General features: G+C 39.7%; 1 protein-coding gene across 1 annotated transcript in view; it reads right to left on the bottom strand.

The window, feature by feature from the left end:
* LOC122556620 (mothers against decapentaplegic homolog 5) overlaps positions 1-21,024 on the bottom strand; it is a 69,922-nt gene extending 48,898 nt beyond the window's left edge. The window contains exon 1 of the mRNA XM_043703526.1: positions 20,870-21,024. The gene's annotated coding sequence lies outside the window, so the exon portion shown is untranslated. The remainder of the gene's footprint in view (positions 1-20,869) is intronic.
* Positions 21,025-21,150: the final 126 nt, after the last annotated feature.

The raw sequence follows: 21,150 nt of genomic DNA, 5'->3' as shown, positions 1-21,150 counted from the left end.
ATCAAGGCATTCTACCTACAAACAGTAACATCAGCTGCCATTAAAAGTAATGCCTTCAAGCAATGACACTGCCATTATAATAAAATTGCCAGATTGCCCAGGCCTGCTATTTTAAATATGATTGATATTGAAGTCAATGTGGTTTATTTGGCTTACAATAATTTAGTTGTGAATATATTCAAGTGCAAAAACTGATCCAAAAAGGCAATCAAATGGCAATATAACAGAAGGCATGCCAACCAAAACAATGAGAAGTGCTCTAGCAAAATAGACTTCTTTACACAAGTTTTGTGTTAACTTATACTTATTACATCAGAATTCTCCCTTTTCTAATAACTTAGAGCACCATTGCTCCTTTACCGTGTATTTCAAGCACATGAATTATTCAACCGTCTTACAACAATACAATCAGATTTGCTGAACCACACTAACGGGAAGCAAAGTTTCATTTTCCAACAGCCAAGTCTTTTGCTACAAAATCAATACAAGATTACAATAGGTCAGAAAATACTGGAATTCTTGCTTTTACTATGACTCCTCCTGGGAGATCACATTAGAGAACCAGTGCATTATTTATAAAGGCTAAAAATTACATCTTCCGTTGGGCTTTGCTTACATGCGGATCTTAATATCTTCAGATCACAATTTTTTTTGTTTCATTGTGCCAGTATTTATTCTCATTTACTTCTTCTCTGCAAATAGTTAATGATCGGTCAACACAAAACCTTCAGAACCTTTACTTCTGAAGAAAGGTCACTGGTCCTAAAACATTGTCTCTGCTTTCTTTCCACAGATGCTGAGTTGCTTCAGTAATTTTTGTTTTTGTTACCTTCAGCAATTCTTCATAAATTACTATCTTTCTAAGTTCTACTTAATACTAGTTTCATTTTAAATTGTTTAATTATTGCTTAGAATCCTCCCCATATTTCATTCAACAGTATTAAGTAAAGCTGCACTTTGTCCTTCTCACATTGTCATTGAATGATCTGACAAATTTGCACCTACAATCACCCACGCAGCAAATTTCTCTATTCCCATTAAAAATTCAAACATTAAAAGACCATCATATTAAGTCTGGCATAGGCATGAACAGTAAATTTTGAACACGTGCAAATACTTAGAAATGATGTTTAGGTAAATCAAGCAACATTAAGTATGAGGAAATCATTAGGAAATGTAAAGAGAGGGAAAACAATCCAGTTAACTCATTTTTCTTAGAAAATGGGTTGAAGATAGAACAGAAAAAAATGATTCTTCAGTGAAAAAGTACAGGTTACTGGTTAATAGTGTACGACCTTGAACAGCTATGAAACAGAAAACTCAAAGCTAAGTCCCTACTAAAATCTGTGACAAGATATCAGTATATATGATGAGTGACTACAGACTGTGTTATGAAGCATACAACACATGAAAAGTTGCTTCTCACACCTGGGATGCACAAACTGAAGAAATGCACCATTTTTAAAACCAGGTAGCAAAGAATGCTTCAGAAAATCTATTTCCAGCAACCAAACATCAGAATATTAAGCTTCCTTCAACAATCAGTGAATGATGGATATTTCAGGCTAGCTGAAGGGCTCAAACTAATTTCATTTTTTTAACAAGGCATAATGAAAATCCAAATTAGAATATCCAAGAGCACAAATTTCTATCAAACTTTTGCCATCTCTGGAAAGGTTAAGGACTCAAGAAGATGAGGTCTTTTGCCTTGATATTTATTTTAAACAAGTAACATTCAATGGTGAGTGACAATTGGTAGACTTGCATGAGTGGAATTTAGAATGTGGATTTGAAACTTATGCTTTACCTCATTCAGGAAAAAAAAAAGTTTGATTGAAATAATTTACTGCCTTTAATGAATCTCTCTGCAAGGTACTCAATGCAATCGATCCGAATTCCATACTCCTCATTATTTGCTCCTTTGCAAGGCTCACTCTCGGCCATCTATCACAAATGTTCTTTAGAACTGCAGTAAGGTTGATGGGAACAATATCAGACATATGATACCAAAAAGAGTAGAACAGGATAGTTTCAGATTTATTTACACTGAACTGTACAAAGTCATTGTGTATCCTGTAGGACAATGTCAGATTGGCAGGTGAATTATAAGTAGCAAATCAATTGATCAAAAGTGGTGCAAAGATGAGAGTTGGATATAACTGAAAAAACAAAACAGCTTGTATTTCGACAACATATTATCAAATCTTCATGCAAGTCAAAGTACTTTAGAGCCAATTGATTACCTTTGAAACGTAGTCACTGTAACTCCTACCAATGTCTTCTTCCCAGTTTTATTTCTTGCCTCTACCCATAAAGATTGTACACAAATGTATACAATCTTAATCTCTTTTTGTATCATAATTATTTTGTTCTGAATGCCACATGTATAAGACAGGTTTAACCTTTTCAGAGTAAAAGATCCCTTAGGGCACAGTGCCTAAAATACATCTCCTACCCATTCTAAGTTGTACCATTAGATACTTTACATTTATCTGAGTTTGCAAACATTCTGAAGTGGAACATCTAACAATACAACACTCTACCAATATTCTATGTAAGGTTACAAATTAATAGGGGTAGAAGTAGGTCATTTGATTCATTATGCCTGCTCCACCATTCAACGAGATCATTTTCCTGAAGAAGGGCCTGTGCCCGAAACGTCGAATCTCCTGTTCCCTGGATGCTGCCTGACCTGCTGTGCTGTTCCAGCAATAAAGTTTCAACTCAACGAGATCATTGCCAATCTGATCATTTCCTGCCTTTTGCCCATAACCCAGTTCCCTTAAAGATCAATAATCATTTCCTGATTCCCCATTATTATTTCTTTGCTATCCAAGGGGGTTATGATCAGACTGGCTTTGATTTTCCTTTTTAAATCTTTAAAAAGGTCTTAAAATCTATTTTAGGATTTGTGGCTAGTTTGCCAATAGGTTATTTTTCCCTTTTTTTGGATCAATTTTATTGGCTTTTAAAACTGCCCAATCCTCTAGATTATCAACAATTTTTGCCACGTTTTATGTGTGTATTTCTTTTGAATTGATACTATCTTGAATTTCTTTGGACAACCATGGTCAGCTTATCCCTTTCCTAGATTCCTCCTCCTTCACAGAGAATTGTCCTTGCTGTGAGTCACAAACTATTTTCTGCCATTGTCCGTCAACCTTTTTATCTGCTAAACTCCTTTCCCAGTCCACTCAACTAACTCAACACTCATTCTTCTGTAATTACCCTTATTTAAAACATTCAGCACTGTTGTTTCCATCCCAAAGTTTCTTACTCTCAAACTTAGCTCTAAATTTTACCATATTATGGTCACTGCTCTAAGATCATTTGTTAAACTTGCCTCATTACACATTACCAGACCCAAAACAGATTGATCCCTTGGGGGATCCACAATATAGTGTTCCAGGAAACTGTCCTGAATACACTGTATGAATTCTTACTCATGGCTACCTTCACAAGTTTGCTTCTTCTAATCCATATGATGATTAAAGTCACCTACTGCTTTTACTACTTGCCCTCATTATTTCATGATTTATTCTCTGGCCACTAGGGTCGTCTTCACCTTATTTCTTACGTCCAAACATATGATTTCTACATCATCCAATCCAAAATCATTTCTTGCAATCATACTTATTACATCTCATACTAACAAAGCTACCTCACTATCCCTTCCATCCTACATGCTGTTTCAAAAATTCTGTTTCAAAAAAACTCAAATATTTAATGCCCATTTTGATCTTTGTAACCACATCTCTGTAATCACTATAAGACTATGCCCATTAATCTTTACTTATGTCATTAATTTTTTTTTCGAATAACACATGTATTTATGAGCCATTAATCATGCCTTTATACCAATTTGTCCCTCTTAACATATTTGCTGCTGTTTTATGACTGTATATGCCTGTCCCTTACTGCTCTGCTCTGGATGTTATTATCAAAACAGTTCCCTGGCAATGCTGCCATATCCTTTGCTTTGTTATAGAATTCCTAGATTACGGAAAGAGGCCATTCAGCCCATTGAGTCTGCACCAACCTGCCCAGACTCAACACCCATCTCCACTCCTTCCTGTAATCCTGCATTTAACATGGCTAACCTACCTAGCCTGTACATCCTGGATACTACAGGTCAATCCAACTAACCTGGACATGTTTGGACTGAGAAACCCATGCAAATTCGGGGAGAACATGCAAACTCCACACAGTCGCCCAAGACCGGAATCAAACCAGAGACACTGCCGCGAAGGGAGCACTGCTAACCATTGAGCCACTGTGCAACAACCCCCATCCCTGCTGTGCTGCCCTTATCCTATATATATCCTCCTGCCTGAGCACCCTGCTCCCCAAAAGAATTTGGTTGAAGCCGACAGTATAGCCGTCGCAATCCAATTTGATGTGACACAGATCCTACTACAGTTCAAGTGAAGCCAATCTCACTGAAACTGCTCCTTTCTATCCCAATTCTAGTGCCAGTGTTCCTTGAATGGAAACCCATTCCTGCCACATTAATCTTTAAGTTATGTATCTAACTCCTTGACTTTAGGTACCCTGAGCTAGGATGTCTGTGGTCCAAGCAATAACTCTAAGATTATTATCTTGGAGGCTCTGGCTTTTAATTTAGCTCCTAAATGTTCACAATCTTTCAGTAGAATATCCTTTTGAGTCCTATCAACGTCATTAGTACCAACTTGGTTGACAACAACTGGATCCCTCCCTTTTCACTCCAAGTTCCTTTCCAGCACTGAAGAAATGCCCTTACTGCAATGATGAGCTGATCAGATTAAGTGCCGAAGAACATCGCAAGATCTGAATTTAGTATGAATCAAGAACATTGTTACTAAGCCAATTTGTCATAAAGTTTGTCATGGTTACAGGTAATTGCAGAATCACAAAAGTGCAACAGCACAGAAGGGGTCCATTCAGCCCTTTGTGACTGCAGTAGCTCTCCAAATGTATATCATGACTTAGTGCTAGACGCCTGCCCTTTTCCATGCCCTTGCATATGACTTAGAAACAATAATCTAATGCGTTCCTGAACGCCTCAACTGAACTGCCTCCACCATACTTCCAGGCAGTGGATTTCAGATGCAAACTATTCATGTGAGCAAAAAGCTTTTCCCAGCACATCTGCTTTCGACATCTGTTTTCTAGTTGCTATCAGTTCTGAAGATGGGTCACTGGATTCAAAATGTTAATTTTGCTTTCTCTCCACAGATTCGGCCAGACCTGCTGAGTTTCTCCAGCAATTTCTGTTTTTGTTTCAGATCTTTAGCATCTGCAATTCTTTGTTTTATTTTATTATTGCATTGTGCTTGTTTAATAGCGAGAGTTGAAAACTTTCAACCAATGTAGTCTGGAAGATCATAATTTTTTGTCACTTGCATGCAGTTAGTATAAGAATTAAATGTCCCTAATAACCTCAGCGAGGAATGTAAGGTGTTAAAATCGAGACACTATCTAAACAATCTTTCTAACCTGAAATCCTAAGTATCAGATATGACGGCATTGGAATTGCTGTTTGCCGATGACAGAGTTTAACTTTAGCATGGCATGAACTGATTTTTGCAAACAACTGACAACCATGGGCTAACATCAGCTTAAGGAAGACAGACGTTCCAACCAAACACCACCAAATTCTGACCATAATCCGCAAATGATAACCATCAACCACAGAACTTTAAAAAGGTTGTAGACAACTTTACCTATCCCAAAGGTGTAACCTCTTAATTGGCAGCAAGGCAGGAAACAATTTCTAGAGCAAGCTAAGCAAATTTACACAACTGACTGTGGAAGAAATAAGGTATTAAATATTGCAACAAAATTTATAATTCACAAAGCTGCGGTAATATCTCTGCTCCCTGAAGCCAGGGAAACATCACTCCTAATATTAAGCAGTTAGGCAGGTTCTACATGAGATGCATTCAGGACATCATGGGCATCAACTCGGAGGACAAAGTGCCCAAAACCGAGATACTTCAGAGCAGAAGCGTTTGGATTTGAAGCACTCAAAGGGCTGAACTCAGATAAAACAGATATGTAGCATCTATGACTGAAAATCAAATACTTAAAAGTTGTAATGTACTTCCAACTTAAAAGTGGACACGCCCTGTCAGGTAGATCAATATTAAGGTTCAAGAGCTCCTTGAAGTTGAATCTCAAGGAACATGGCAGGTCTGTCATAGACTAAAATAAAAAATGCACAAGAAATATTAACATGGGCGGGGTGCATGGTGTTGCATCTTTTCAATAGCAAAGAACAGATAGCTAAAGACAAAACACTAACTAGATAGACCAGGCCCAATAAAATGAGAAAATTCAATCTTGCCCAGTTTTTGGAAAACAATGCAGGCAAGAAACTAACTTTCCTCTACAGCAGTGTTAGAATTCACAACAGATGGTTGTCTTCAAATAACAAAGAAAAATTGACAGACAATCAAAACAAAATCGCTGTCAACTGCAGTAAGGATCAAGGACACCAGTGATATCTTGGTGAAAGCAGGGTACATACAGATGCGCTAAGTGTAACTGGATCAGAGCACTGAATGGTGGCAACATAGTGACTATTTTCAAACTGAATACAGTGATAAGACAATTAACCAGACTTAAGTGACAGAATATCACAACCTAAACAGCAGAAAGTCAAATGCAAATTTAAAAATAAATTAGAGGGATTTGTTTTAACAACTGATATATAGGCAAAGATTTAGATTATCCAAAACTGGATTGGGATAGGGAAATATTTTTTGACGTTTTCAGCTTTTTTTTTGCAGGATTGTTTCTCAAGTCAATATGTTGTTACTTCATCAAGGAAGGAAGCACTCATTGACCAAATAGGCAAACTATAAATGGGGAAATAGTAACCATAATATAATAATTGGGGAAAAAACAAAGATCATTTTTTTAAAAATCAGGAAATAAAGACATTACCAAAAATGTTTAGATACTGACAAATTCAGAAACATCTGTCGGAGAAGTATGTAAATGGAAATAAGAAATCAAATGTAATTACAGAACTTGAATGACATTGCAACTTTTACAACTTTAGGTCTTCCCAAATGGCTTTACAACTGATGAAACACTGTTGAAATGCAATAATATCAGAAAACACAGCTGTGTACCCGCACACCAAGGACCTACAAAGAGCAAGAGTTCAAGTGCTTTAGTTTTGTTATTTAATGGATAACTATTAGCCAGAACAACAGGAGACCACACTGTAGCATCAGCCAAAGGTATGTGATTGATTCTTTATAGCGAAGCTTGAACCCACATCTTCTCAACACATTGGCTAGAATTCTACCATTTAACTGAGAAGACCTAATATGAGGGGAACAAAGAAAATTTGCAAAACCAAGGTAATAAAAGGAATTTTACACAAATATGTATTAATAGTGCGAACACAAGCATATTAGGCATACATAATATATTTTGGAGCTTAAATTCAGGGATCCTTTGGTGAAAAAGGGAACATACAGCTACTCTAATTATAACTGCACCAGAGGATTGGATGGTGGCAACAAAAGGTGACTATTTTCAAAATGAATACAGCGACAAGACAATTACCAGACTTCAGTTATCAAATTACTGCTGCCTGTACTACAAATGAAATGCATGGGTTTATGGATAAACAGCAGCTAATTAGAATGGAGCACATATTTCCAAAAGGCAGATCATGTTTGACAAATCCATAAATTACTTTTAAAAAGTTTCAATGAATGCACCTTACAGTGTAAATTGCAAGACATTTGTAAACGTATTACAACATAAATACAGCACAGGAATTTAAGCAGCATGTAACCACCTGGAGATAGAGACTGTTGGAAGGCAGAACATGAGTGCTTTTTACAGAAAGCCCTATTGGAGATACTCTGCTATATCTTTATGTTTGTGTGTGTAACATTATCTGGATTAAGTAAATAACAAAGTTTGCTAATCATCCTAAATCGGAGGATATTGGCAAACTGTGCTGAAAAATCAGTCACTGGTAAGATGACTTTGCAGGATAGCCAGAAAATGGGGGGCATGGATGTAGTTCAATGTATAACGATTGTGAATGAATGGAAATATAGGGAAAATAAAGGAAAATCCAATTTTCAGATTTCAAACAGGGCAACAGGTCTGCAACATAACGTGAAAAGTTGGAGTTTTAGACAGATACATCTGCAAAATTCCTGTCTTTTTATGTCAAGGCAACAAAATTAAGAAGTGGTAATGTCAGCCAGTGCAGAATTTGATTCAAGCAATGTAAAAGGTACAGTACAGTTAGTGTGTTATACATGAATACAAAGACAAAGATTTTCTCTACTGCAAACCATCTTCTTAATCCATAATTCCCTCCATCTCACCAACAAAGAGGATCACAGACTTCTTTGGCACAAACATCAAGAAAAAGATCATCTGTATTTGCTATATCCTTCGCACAATCTCAAGTGACCAAACTTTATTTGCCCTACCCTAATACTGTCTGTTCAGAAATCTTATTACATATCTATGAAGCAGATGCGATTTGAACCTGATTGAGAAGTTGAGATATTACCGCCATACCACACCTGCCACCCTCCTCCCACCCTCTCTAAGCTCACTTGGTTTCCTTGATTCTACTACCATTGATTTGATCACCTTTCCCTCCTCAACCCAACATTAGCCAACCTTGTGAATGGTTCTCTCTCGCTCTCTCTCCTTTAACTATCTTCACCCACTCTAATTTCTCTCCACAGAATAAAAAGGCATGTATCTAAATGGTGCAAGATTGCAAAACATCTTGATTCTCAACGATGAATTGCCAAAGGTTAGTATGCAGGTACAGCAATTAGGAAAGCCAACCGAATGCTAAGATTTATCACAAGGGGTTCTGAATACAAAAGTAAGATGGTTTGCTCCAGTTATACAGGGCATTGGTGGGACTACGTTTGGAATACTATGCACAGTATTGATCACCTTGCATTGGAGTCAGTTCAGGGATTTACTAGATTAATAGCTGAAATGGGTGAGTTATCTATACAGGAAAGATTGAAGAGGCTAGACATCTACTGCTGAATTTAGAAGAGCAAGAGGCAACTAGGTTAAAACAGAAAGTTCCAAAGGGTCTTGATAAGGCAGATTCAAAGAGGATGTTTCATCTTGTGGTAAAATGGGGAACTCTAAATATCATTTTAAAACAGAGATGAGGCAAAGCTTTTAATCTCAATGATGACAACCTTTGGAATGCTCATCCTGAAAAGGTATTGGAAGCAGAGTCCTTCAATACTTTTAACGCAGAGGTAGATGGATTCTCGTTAAGCAAGGGATTGTAAGGTTATCAATGACAGGCTGGAATCTGCATTTGAAGTTACAATCATATCAACCATGATCTTCTTAAATGAGACAGCTGGTTCAACAGACTGAATAGCCTACTCCTGCTTCAGATTCACTTGTTCTGTTTACAATATTGATGCCATATTTGAAACAAAGATGAGTTTCCGACCTTATACTAGGACTTCCAGTTTCCACTCCAAGATCACCCAAGTTGTCCTTCTCAGATCCTTGCTAATGAAACCCTCATTCATTCGAGTTACTACTTCTCAAGTTGAATATTCCAACTTTTGTTTTCTGCTGACTGATGCCTGCACACAACCATCCATAAACAAGGCCATCTTAAAACCGTGCTATCTATATATTGACCTGCTGCAAGTTTCGGTCATCTATTAGATCTGCCTGCTGACCTACACAGACTCCTGGCAACACCATGATTTTAAAATACTCAATGTTATTTTCAGATACATTCATGGCCTTGCACACCCCTATCTCGAATACACTCCTATGCCACATCTGAAATCTCTCCTTCAATTCTCTTCTTTTATTCAGAGGATGTGGGTGTTGCTGGCTGGGCCAGAATTTATTGCCCAAACTCAGAGGGCAATTAAGAGTCAACAACATTGCTGGGAGTCTGGAAGTACACAAAGGCCAGACCAGGTAAAGACTGATTTCTTTCCCTAAGGAAACTGAACCAGATGATCTTATGACAATTGACAGTGGTTACATGGTCCTGACTGGAATAGATTTTTCATCCAGATTTCTTTTCAAACTGAATTCAAATTTCACCATCTGTCATTCAACCACACATCCTCAAAACACTAAACTGGGGGTCTGGGTTACTTCTGGGTAGAGTGACCACTACCATTGGTGTGTGCTTCTCTAATAATTTATTTATTGGTGGTGGGCATGCCTTCAGTTGCCTCTCTTTGGTATAGCTATAATCTTCTCTGCCTTTCCACCTCACTTCCCTCTTTAAAACTTACTTGATTTGACCAAGCTTTTCATTACCTGTTTTAATATCTAAATTGTTTCAGTGCCATACTATATTTTATAATGATCATGAGATGTTTCATTATGTCAAAGTCATTTTGTGAATTGGTGGTTGTCAGAGAAGATGACAAATTTGAGTCTTATTTTCCACTGTCTTCCTCCATCTCACTAATGTAAATTTTAAAGAGATAATCAAATGGAGGTTTTGATAAAGCAGACTGTAACAGATTATTCCACATGCGATGAAACAGTAATGAAGAGGCACAGAAATAAATTATGAAAAAGGTCAAATAGAAGACCAGGAAACATCTCTTCACTTGGGACGGGAGGTGACACAGGAGCTTAGTGAGAAATTCTGTGCCACTAATGACCTGCTTAGCTCTTAAGAAAAGCAGCATGATCTTGATGATCAGAGTCATCTATTCCTATACTGTAACATTCAGTATTCTTAAGTAGTCGAGTGTGTGTTGCTGAAAATGCACAGCAGGTCAGACAGCATCCGAGAAGCAGGAGAATCAATGTTTCAAGCATAAGCCCTTCATCAGGGGCAAAGGGCTTAAGCCCGAAACAGCGATTCTCCTGCTCCTCAGATGCTGCCTGACCTGCTGTACTTTTCCAGCACCACACTCTCGACTCTGATCTCCAGCATCTGCAGTCCTCATTTTCTACTAGTATTTTTAGGAACACAAGATACTGTGTACTATATGAATACTGAAACAGCTCAATTTTGCAGATCATTAAAAATCAGGTTAATTTAGTAGCACTGATAAACAAATAATGCTTAAAACAGAGAGCACAGAACAATATAGCGCAGAACAGGCCCTTCGGCCCTCAATGTTGTGCCGACCTGTGGACCATTCTCAGCTCATTCCCCTACACTATCCCATCATCATCCATGTGCTTATCCAAGAATTGTTTAAATCTCCCTAATGTGGCTGAGTTAACTACATTGGCAGGCAAGGCATTCCACGCCCTTACCACTCTGAGTAAAGAACCTGCCTCTGACATCTGTCTTAAATCTATCACCCCTCAATTTGGAGTTATGTCCCCTCGTACAAGCTGACGTCATCATCATAGGAAAAAGACGTTCATTGTCTACCCTACCTAATCCTCTGATCATCTTGTATGTAGAGCAGAAGGAACATTTTGAAACAGAACTGTTAAGACAAGGAATATATTTTCAGAGTTATAGGTCGAGGCAGAGGCAATAGAAGCTTTCAACTCTAGATTGAATTGGCAGATGAACAAAAACAGGTTCTGGGTATGGAAGCAGCTGGGAAAATGCAATCGAAATTAACTGCTTGTATAAAAACAAAATGCCAACATGAACTGTTGGTCCAAGTCAGCTGTTTTAATGTTTGAATTTATGTGTGTATACATTTATATTTAGATGAAATATAAAACTGCAATGTTCAGTAGTTTCTGACAATAGTAACTAAATAAAAATCAAATAAGTGTAATAGTTTCTTCAGATGCAAAATTTAAACAGAATGGGTCGAGATTTAGACCACAAAAATATTTATATAAAACTGACATGCTCATGCTGCTAGTTGTCACAATATGTTTACATTTTTTATAAAAAGATGTCTATTGAAATTACTTACTGAAATTCAGAATGTTCCTTTTTTAAAAAAATACATTTTACAAAATTTGAAGTTGCCCCAAGTGATTAATTTCATGCGAGAGGATCCAACTACTTTATTTCTTTTTCATAATTCTAGCTCATGATTCCTGTGTAACTTGAATTCACAGTGTTACACATGTTCACATTAGAAGAAACTAAATTAATCAAAACTGCTTTAACTATTGCCAATTACAGGTCATATACTACATAATTTCCATTGATACAAAGCAATAGTTTTATTACAACATGAATTATGCAGTCCAACTTGGATATCTGAGCAAACAAATGGCAGAGGAACTGAAAAGATTTGGTGCATCAGTCTTCACACTGGAAGACATCAGCAGCATACCAGAATTTCAAGAGAATGTGGGGCAGAGGTGAGTGTTGTGCCACCACCAAGGAGAAGGTGCTGGGAAAGCCGAAAACTCTGAATGTGGATAAATCACCCGAACCAGAGTTCAGAAGTAGATAGTGGGGAGATAGTAAAGGCATAGGTGGTGATGTTCAGGAAACACTGGAGGCACAGATGGTCCCACAGGACTAGAAAATGGCTAATGCAACACCTCTGCTAAGAAAAGAGGGAGGTAGAAGACAGGAAATTATAGGCTGGTTTGTCTGACTTTGGTTGTTGGTAAGATTTGAGAGTCCATTATAAAACATGAGATTGCAGAATACTTGAAAGGCAAAGAGTGGGGATAAAGGAGTCTTTTTCAGGATGGCAGCTGACACCAAGTGGAATTCCACAGGGGACAGTGTTGGGACCATAAGTATTCACATTCCATATTAACCATCTGAATGAAGGAACTGAGGGCATTCTTTCTAAGTTTTCAGATGACCAAAAGATAGGTGGAGAGACAGGTATGTTGAGGAAGGTGAGAATCTGTAGGAGGATTTGGATAAGCTAGGAGAGTGGTTAAAGAAGTGGCAGACAGAATACAATGTGGGAAGGCGTGTGGTTATGCAGTTTGGTAGGAAGAATAGAGGCATAGTCTATCTTCTAAATGGGGAAAGGCTTTGGAAGTCTGAAGCAGAAAGGGACTTGGGAGTTAAGGATTCCCTTAATGGTAACACACAGGTTCAGTTGGCGTTAGGAAGGCAAATACAATGTTAGCATTCATTCAGGAGGTCTAGAATACAAAAGCATAACAGTACTGCTGAGGCTTTATAAGGTTCTGGTTAGACCACATTTGGAACAATGTGAGCAATTTTAGGCCTCGTATCCAAGGAAAGACTTTGTGATCTTGGAGGGGGCCCAGAGGAGGTTAAATGAATGATCCCAAGGATGAAGGGCTTGTCCTATGCGGAACGGTTGGGGACTCTGGGTCGGTACTCAATGGAGATTTGAAGAATTGGGGGGGGGGGGGGGGGAGAGAGAACTAATTGAAACTTTCAGAATACTGAAATAAAGCAGACGTGGAGAAGATGTTCCACTAGTAGGAGAAAATACGACTCAAGAGTGCAGCCTCAGATTGAGATGTGGAATTTCTTCAGCGAGTGGGTGCTTAATTTGTGAACTCATCACTACAGATGACATTGAGGATGTCGAACATGATGTCATTAAATAAGAAAGATGGTAAGGCAAAACTAGGGAACTAGAGACCGGTGTACCTGATATCAGCAGTGGGTAGGATGTTGGAGGGAATTCTGAGGTACAGGATTTACATGCATTTGGAAAGCAAGGACTGATTAAGGATGGTCAAAGTGGCTTTGTGCATGGGAAATCACGTGTCACTAACTTGATTGAGTTTTTTGAAGTGAAAAAGAAAATCGATGACGGCAGGGTGGTGGAAATGGTCTATATGGACTGCAGCAAGGCATTTGACAAGGTTTCATATGATCGACTGGTTAGCAAGCTTAGAAGATATGACATTCAGGGAGAGCCAGCAACTTGGATACAAAATAGGCTTGAAGGTAAGAGACAGAGGGTGGTGGTGGAATGTTGCTCTTTGGACTGGAGGCATATGACTATGAGACATTAATGAGTTAATTTGCTCTGGTGACCTTTAGGAAACTGGATGTCCCAAGGCTAGGGTGGAATGCCTCTGGTTCGCAGGTAGATTGTAAGGAAATCACATTCCCATTGCTTGGCATTCAAAGCCATTTGCATGGCCATTTCCTAGTTATTCAAAATCTATTTACATTGTCATCTACTATTCACGTTTTCATCCCCTATTCAGTAATCAATAAAAACATTACAGTTGGAATTTGACTATAGTCCCCTATAGTCAAATGATTTGCAACTGATTAGACCATTACATTGTTTCTGAGGATGAAGTAGTCACTGCATTGTGTCTTGAATGGTAAGTGACAGTGGGGGAATGGCTGGGGTTTGTCTTGTGGCTATTACTAACTGCGTTGTAAAGATTTTGTATAAAGGAAGGGTTGTTTCCTTTGTTCAGGGACAGCTTCTGCCATGACGCCATAAGCCCTGCGAGGTGTGTATTAAAGTTTCCTCCAGAAAGCTTATAGTGTACTGTGTTTAATAAATTTGGTTGTTGCTCACAAAAGTTGGCGTTTACAGTTGCATCAAGTGAGTAAGGGTCTCAGAGAAAAAAAAAACAACATATAGTGGCAGCAGTAGAATTCCAACATACATGGACCTTCCAGGTGGGCTGAATAAGCCATTTTGAGTGTTGGATGCATGAAACGGATGGGCCCACAAGGCGAGATTCACCTTGATCTCTCTCTCTCTCTCTCTCTAAACTTAACAGACCCCTCATCTCCTGGGACTCTGTGGTGATGTAATCTCTGATGTAACTCGCACAACAACAAGTCACTTTGCACAAAACTGGGTTTAATTGGGGTTCAGGTCCCCTGGTTTAATTGGGGTTCGAGACCCCAGACATATAGGCTAAGAATAGGGGTTTGGGTCCCTGTGAGAAGTGAGAATGGAGGTTAAAGTTCCCTAGGTAAAAGGAGTTTGGATTCCTCTCGTGGCAAGGTTTGAGGCTCCAGAGCATTAAAAAAAGTTAGAAATCAGGAACTTCAAAGAAATACATCAAACAAAATGTGTTACTTTTTAAAGTTATTGCCTTTGTCCCCCAACCTCCCCTGAGAAGTACTTTTAGGATAACGTGGCATCACTGGGAAAAGGAGGAGAAAAAGTGGGGCTGGTCCACTCGGATCCCAACAGTGAAGTGCATTGACTGTCACGGAAGCTTTGTCCAGGTTTTTGTCGAGAGAGTATCAGTTTCTAGACTGTGGACTCAACTCTGCAAGTCCTTCTTTTGGGGGAAGGGGATGGCATGGACTGTGGAGCCATGTGGTCCGCTGCGAGGGTTTTCTCTTTTCATTAGTGTAATTTCATCGAGAGGATGCGAATAAAAAAGAGAAATGCTGAAATTAAGTTTGGACTAATACTGGAGTTGAAAAAGGAAGTTTCAATATAAATTATACCATACTGAAAGTGTTTGATATTTAATTATTTTGGTTTGTTAAAGTACTGGTTCAGAAAATATCAAAGTAAGTGTTTTGCTTTATTTGAATTAGGATCTCAATTAAATGTGTTTTGCGGGCTATGTAATAGTGCAGATTTTGTTTTCATATTATTATACAACATTATGTCCTTTTTAAAATTATCAAACTTGCAACCTTAAAACAAATTCATTGAGGACCTTGAACCCCTGGTTTGCTTGAAATTCTACAATGTCTGTATATAAAAAAAATTGTGTCAGTGGTCATTCTTTAGCCAAACGAGAGCATTGTATTATAATATCTTTGCTGCTATGTTTTCAATGCAGACTGTTCACAAAAAGAAGATTGCATTTTAAGTTTGATGTTTAGTTAAGATTTTAAAGAATATTAGAACTGGAGGCTGAGCTGTTTCAGTTCTCTGACCAGGGCAGCATGGTGGCTCAGAGGTTAGCACTGCTGCCTCACAGCGCTAAGAATTGGGTTCGATTCCTGGCTCGGGTGACTGTGTGGAGTTTGCACATTTTTCCTGTGTCTGCACGTCAAAGGGAAAGGGGTCTGGGTGGGTTACTCTTCGGAGGATGTGGACTAGTTGGGCCTCCAATTAGATTAGATTAGATTGATTCCCTGCAGTGTAGAAACGGACACTTCGGCCCAACAAGTCCTCACCGACCCTCCGAAGAGTAACCCACCCAGACCCATATCCCCACATTTACCCCTGACTAATGCACCTGACACTATGGGCAATTTAGCATAGCCAATTCACCTAGCCTGCACATCTTTGGACTTTGGGAGGAAACCCACGCAGACACGAGAAGAATGTGCAAACTCCACACAGACAGTCGCCCGAGGCTGGAATCGAACCTGGGACTCTGGTGTAGTGAGGCAGCAGTGCCAACCACTAATCTCTTGGCATTCAAAGCCATTTGCATGGCCATTTCCTAGTTATTCAAAAGCTATTTACATTGTCATCTCCTATATTTACTTTTTCAGCCCTTCAGAAATCAATAAGAACATTACAATTGGAATTTGACTAAAGTCCCCTATAGTTACAAAAGATGATTTCCAACAGATTTGACCATTAAAGGGATGATTTGCACAACATTGTTTCTGAGGATGAAGTAGTCACTGCATTGCGTCTTTAATGGCATGCGACTGTGGGGGAATGGCGGGAGGTTGTCCTGTGGGTATTACTAACTGTGATGTAAAGATTTTGTATAAAGGAATGGCTATTTCCTTTGTCAAGAGAGAGCTTCTGCCATGACCCCATAAGTCCTGCGAGGTATGCGTTAAAGATTCCTCCAGAAAACTTGTACTGTTCTGTATTGAATAAAATTGGTTGTTGTTCACAGAAGTTGGCGCTTGCAGTTATATCAAGTGTCTAAGGACCTCAGGGGGACAAAAAAAACTTAACAATTAGACGTGCTGGGTCCATTGCTTTTTTCATTGATTCAAATTACTTGAATGCAATTATAGGAGGAGTATATTAGTCAGTTTGCAGATGACCAAACCTGATGGGGTAGTAGACAGCAAAGGAGGTTACCTCAGAGTACAATAAGACCTCGATCAGATGGGCCAACGGACTGAGGAGTGGCAGATGGAGTTTAATTTAGATAAATGTGAGGTGTTGCACTTTGTAAGGCAAATTAGGACAGGATTTGTACACTTAATGATAAGGTCCTGGGGCATGATGCTGAATAAAAACCTACGGGGCAGGCTCAGAGTTCCTTGAAAGTGGAGTTGCAGGTAGACAGGATTGCGAAGAATGTGTTTGGTATGCTTGCCTTTATTGATCAATGCAACACCGAGTATAGGAGTTGGGACGTCATGTTGCAGCTATACAGGACATTGGTTAGACTACTTCTGGAATATTGCATTCAATTCTGGCCTCCCTGCATGAGGAAAGATGTGAAACTAGAAAGGACTCAGAAAAGATTTACAAGGATGTTGCTAGGATTGGAGGGTTTGAGCTACAGAGAGAGGCTGAATAGGCTGGGGCTATTTTCCCTGGAATGTCACAGACTGAGGGGTGACTTTTACAGAGGTTTATAAAATCATGAGGGGCATGAATAGGGCGAATAGCCAAGATATCTCTCTCTCTCTTTGCCCCTCCCCCCACAGTAGGGGGTCCAAAACTAGAGGGCATAGGTATAAGGTGACATAAGAAAGATTTAAAAGGGACCTATGGGGCAACTTTTCACACAGAGGATGGTTTCTGTTTGGAATGAGCAGCCAGTGGAAGTGGTTGAGGCTGGTATAATTACAACTTTTAAAAAGCATCTGGATGGGTACAATGAATAGGATAGGGTTTAGAGGAATAGGAACCAAATGCTGGCAAATGGATCTAGATTAATTTAGGATAACTGGTCGGCGTGGACGGATTAGATGGGTTTTTTTCCATGCTGTACAACTCCATGACTCTATGTCTTGTGGGTTAAGTCATGTGAAGAGCTGAACAAAAAACCTGCAATTTTGTACCCGCTGATAATCCGGATTTTAAAAGATTTCCCAGACAGCTTGATAAACCATTTGAGAAACCTTTTAGATTTCGGAGCTGTCTAGTTAATTTAGGAAATGTTGTCACTTTTCTAATAGCATTTTTCAAGTTTAAGCTGAAATGAAGTACCAATGTACAAATCTCAGCACATGCATCATGTATGAACTGAATTCAACCTTTTCTGCCATAGAACCAACATAAAACCCAGAATCTTAATGTTCATAACTGTCCTTTGTCAGTCAATGCAAGCAACTGCAGTCTAACAGTGTCCATTAATGGAAAAAATAATAAACTATCCCTTAAAAAGGTGATGGAAGATGTTGTCAACAATGCTAACAAACAGCACTTACACAGTAGTAACCTACTCAGATCAGAGGGTAGGAATTCTGAGGGAAATAACAGACTCCTCAAAGCCAGTCAACCATCTTGGAGGCAAATATCAGAAGTATGACAGGATACATACACCTGGCTGTGGAGTACAACTTGAACAACTCTCGAGAGGTTTGAAACTATCTTGGACCAAACAGCACATTTATTCACTCCTTCTACAACTAATGCAGGGACAGTTGTGCATACTATCTGTAAAATATGTTGCAACAATTCATCAATAGTCCACTGACAACACCTTCTGAACCCACAATTTCTACCATCCAGAAGGACAATGGGCAACAAATACAAGGTGGTCATGTGGGCGGCACGGTGGCACAGCGGTTAGCACTGCTGCCTCACAGCGCCAGAGACCCGGGTTCAATTCCCAGGCAACTGTGTGTGGAGTTTTCACATTCTCCCAGTGTCTGTGTGGGTTTCCTCCGGGTGCTCCGGTTTCCTCCCACAGTCCAAAAGTATGCAGGTCAGGTGAATTGGCCATGCTAAATTGCCCGTAGTGTTAGGTATGGGGTAAATGTAGGGGTATGGGTGGGTTGCGCTTCGGTGGGTCGGTGTGGACTTGTTGGGCCGAAGGGCCTGTTTCCACACTGTAAGTAATCTAATCTAATCATGCTCATCGACTGTAACTGTACTACTGTGCCTTCAATGTCACTAATCAAAGACTGCATCTCCCTTCCTCAGAAGTGTACTTACACGAAATGGACTGCAGTTGTTGAGGCAGCTCACTTAAAAAGTGAACAGGGATTGGATATAAATGTTAGCCTGGTCAGGGAGGCCCACATCACTCAAAGTTTTTAAAAATGCTTAGTTTACTGCAAAAATACATTACACATCAACATAATTACGTCAGTCACCAAAGCTGGGTGGAGCTAACATTTTCGAATGCTTGTCTTTAGGCAATATATTTTTTCAAAGCTACTTGATGGATTTCAATGAAACTTGGTACACCTATAGGACATGGCCCAAGCAAAAAATAATTAGGTTTTGGCAAAGATGTAGATCCAAATTCTGGGATTTTTTTTAAAAAACCAGTTAACATTGGAAAGATATGACAAACTGCCTCTTTTCTTCAAGAAATAAAGAGATTAAGAGATAAGCAAAAAGCAATTGCCGAACAATGAAAAGGTGATGTTGGCCAATGAAGAGGAAAAGGCAGAAGAGGATAATAGCCACAGCAGCTGGGTAGGTCACATGCAATAAACACAAAAGATTCATGCAAATAATCACAGCACAGAAATGCAAAAGGATAACACTAAAGAAGTGTCTTTGCATTTTTTGTGGGGCAAGAGAAAAGTAAGCCTACTCAGGACAACAACTATGTAAAATATTAGTTATACTGATTAAATACATAACTAAGATACATTAATACAGTACAATTCACAACTTAATTATACATAGTCACTCTTCACCTAACCCTGTGAAATTATAATCTCTTAATTTTTACTTTCCCTTCAAAAAAGTGGGATTTAATTTCCTCACTGATATTTGAAATTCAGGATCGGTGTCCCCAGTACAATTTCAACAGAAATGTAATGCTCATATATAATTTCTTGGAGCTTTTAAGAAATGATTGGTACAATTTACAACAGTGCCTACACACATTAACATGTGACACTTTAGTTTATTCGTTAGCTTGTAGTGTGACTTATTTAGAATCGGCACTTTGGAACATCGATGAGCTTACTTATCGGAACATTAAAAAGAAATCCCTGTATTTTTCTATAACCCCAACAAACAAACTGATTCAGAGTGCGTACACATTAAATGTAATTGTTACAATAATCTCGAACCGTAATGTCTTTGAAAAATAAATGTGGATACAAAATGACATTCAATCAGAAAACCTTCTTTGCAAAGTTAGTCCGCCCTAAACAAGCAGATTTGCGGCCGCTATATAAAGACCAAAACATTGATTAAATGTAAAAGTGCTTCAAAGTCTGTGAACTGCCTTCGAGTTTGGCAGATTCTGGGTAATGGTTCAACAATCCAGCAGCTGCTGTTCTCCTGCCGAGAACAGAACCCAACATTCAACACCCCACACCCCCCACCACAACCAGATTCACTACCATCCGATCAGATTTCCTTTCAACCACCGGCTTTCCTCCCGGGAGATCACACACCCATCTCTTTCTCAGGTCTATTACAAGGTTGGGACAGACAAGGTTCGGGAACTAGACGTTTCACCCTTTGTTCCTCAAAGCGAAAATAAACAAAATCATTTTGATCATCCCCCCCATCCCGCTTGACAAAGTGCGCAATAAATAGCCGCAACTATAACTGCGGACGGGACACAGCGCCCACTTCCTAAAACTTTCTACCTCAGTCTGTCCCCCCCTCCCTCGGCAGCCATTGCGGTAAACACATCCCCCTCGGTCCCGCTGCAGTTTCAGGCCGAGCCCGGGCCCAGCAAAACCACATCCCCGAATAAAGGCGGCTCTCCCGGGGCATGGCGCTGGGAGAACAACTGGGTACAAGTAAATACTTCCAGCTAAATATCAGCCGAGAGGTTTGAAACGGCTGGAGCCGGGGATGGGGCGGCGGGAGGGGGATTGGTGCAGCTCCCGGCCCGAGGCCCGGGGCGACGCCATGTCCCGGACTCCGCTGGAAAACTTCACAAAAACCGCCCGCCACCACACTCCCAAAACCCGCCGCTATTCTCCCGGTACCTGGAATTCGGCACTTCTGCCAGCTTTCCGCCTCTTTTGTTGATTTTTTCCCCCTTTTTTGTCTCTCTCTCTCTCTCCCTTCCTTCTCCTGAACTTCTCTCTCGGATCCAGAGAGGAGCTGGCGACGCTCAGACTGCAGGCGGAGCACAGGGAGGGAGAGAGAGTAACCCTCCGCTAGCGGGCTGGGTGGGGGAGGGGCAGGGATCAGCAGGGAGGACAGTGACATGGGGGGGGGGGTGAACTTAGGCGGTGAGGGTGATGGAGGGGTGAACAGCATGGGT

Source organism: Chiloscyllium plagiosum, chromosome 14, assembly GCF_004010195.1.
Source record: "Chiloscyllium plagiosum isolate BGI_BamShark_2017 chromosome 14, ASM401019v2, whole genome shotgun sequence".
Lineage (NCBI taxonomy): Eukaryota > Metazoa > Chordata > Chondrichthyes > Orectolobiformes > Hemiscylliidae > Chiloscyllium > Chiloscyllium plagiosum.
The sequence above is the reverse complement of the archived record's forward strand: the minus strand, read 5'-3'. Positions and strand labels throughout refer to the sequence as shown.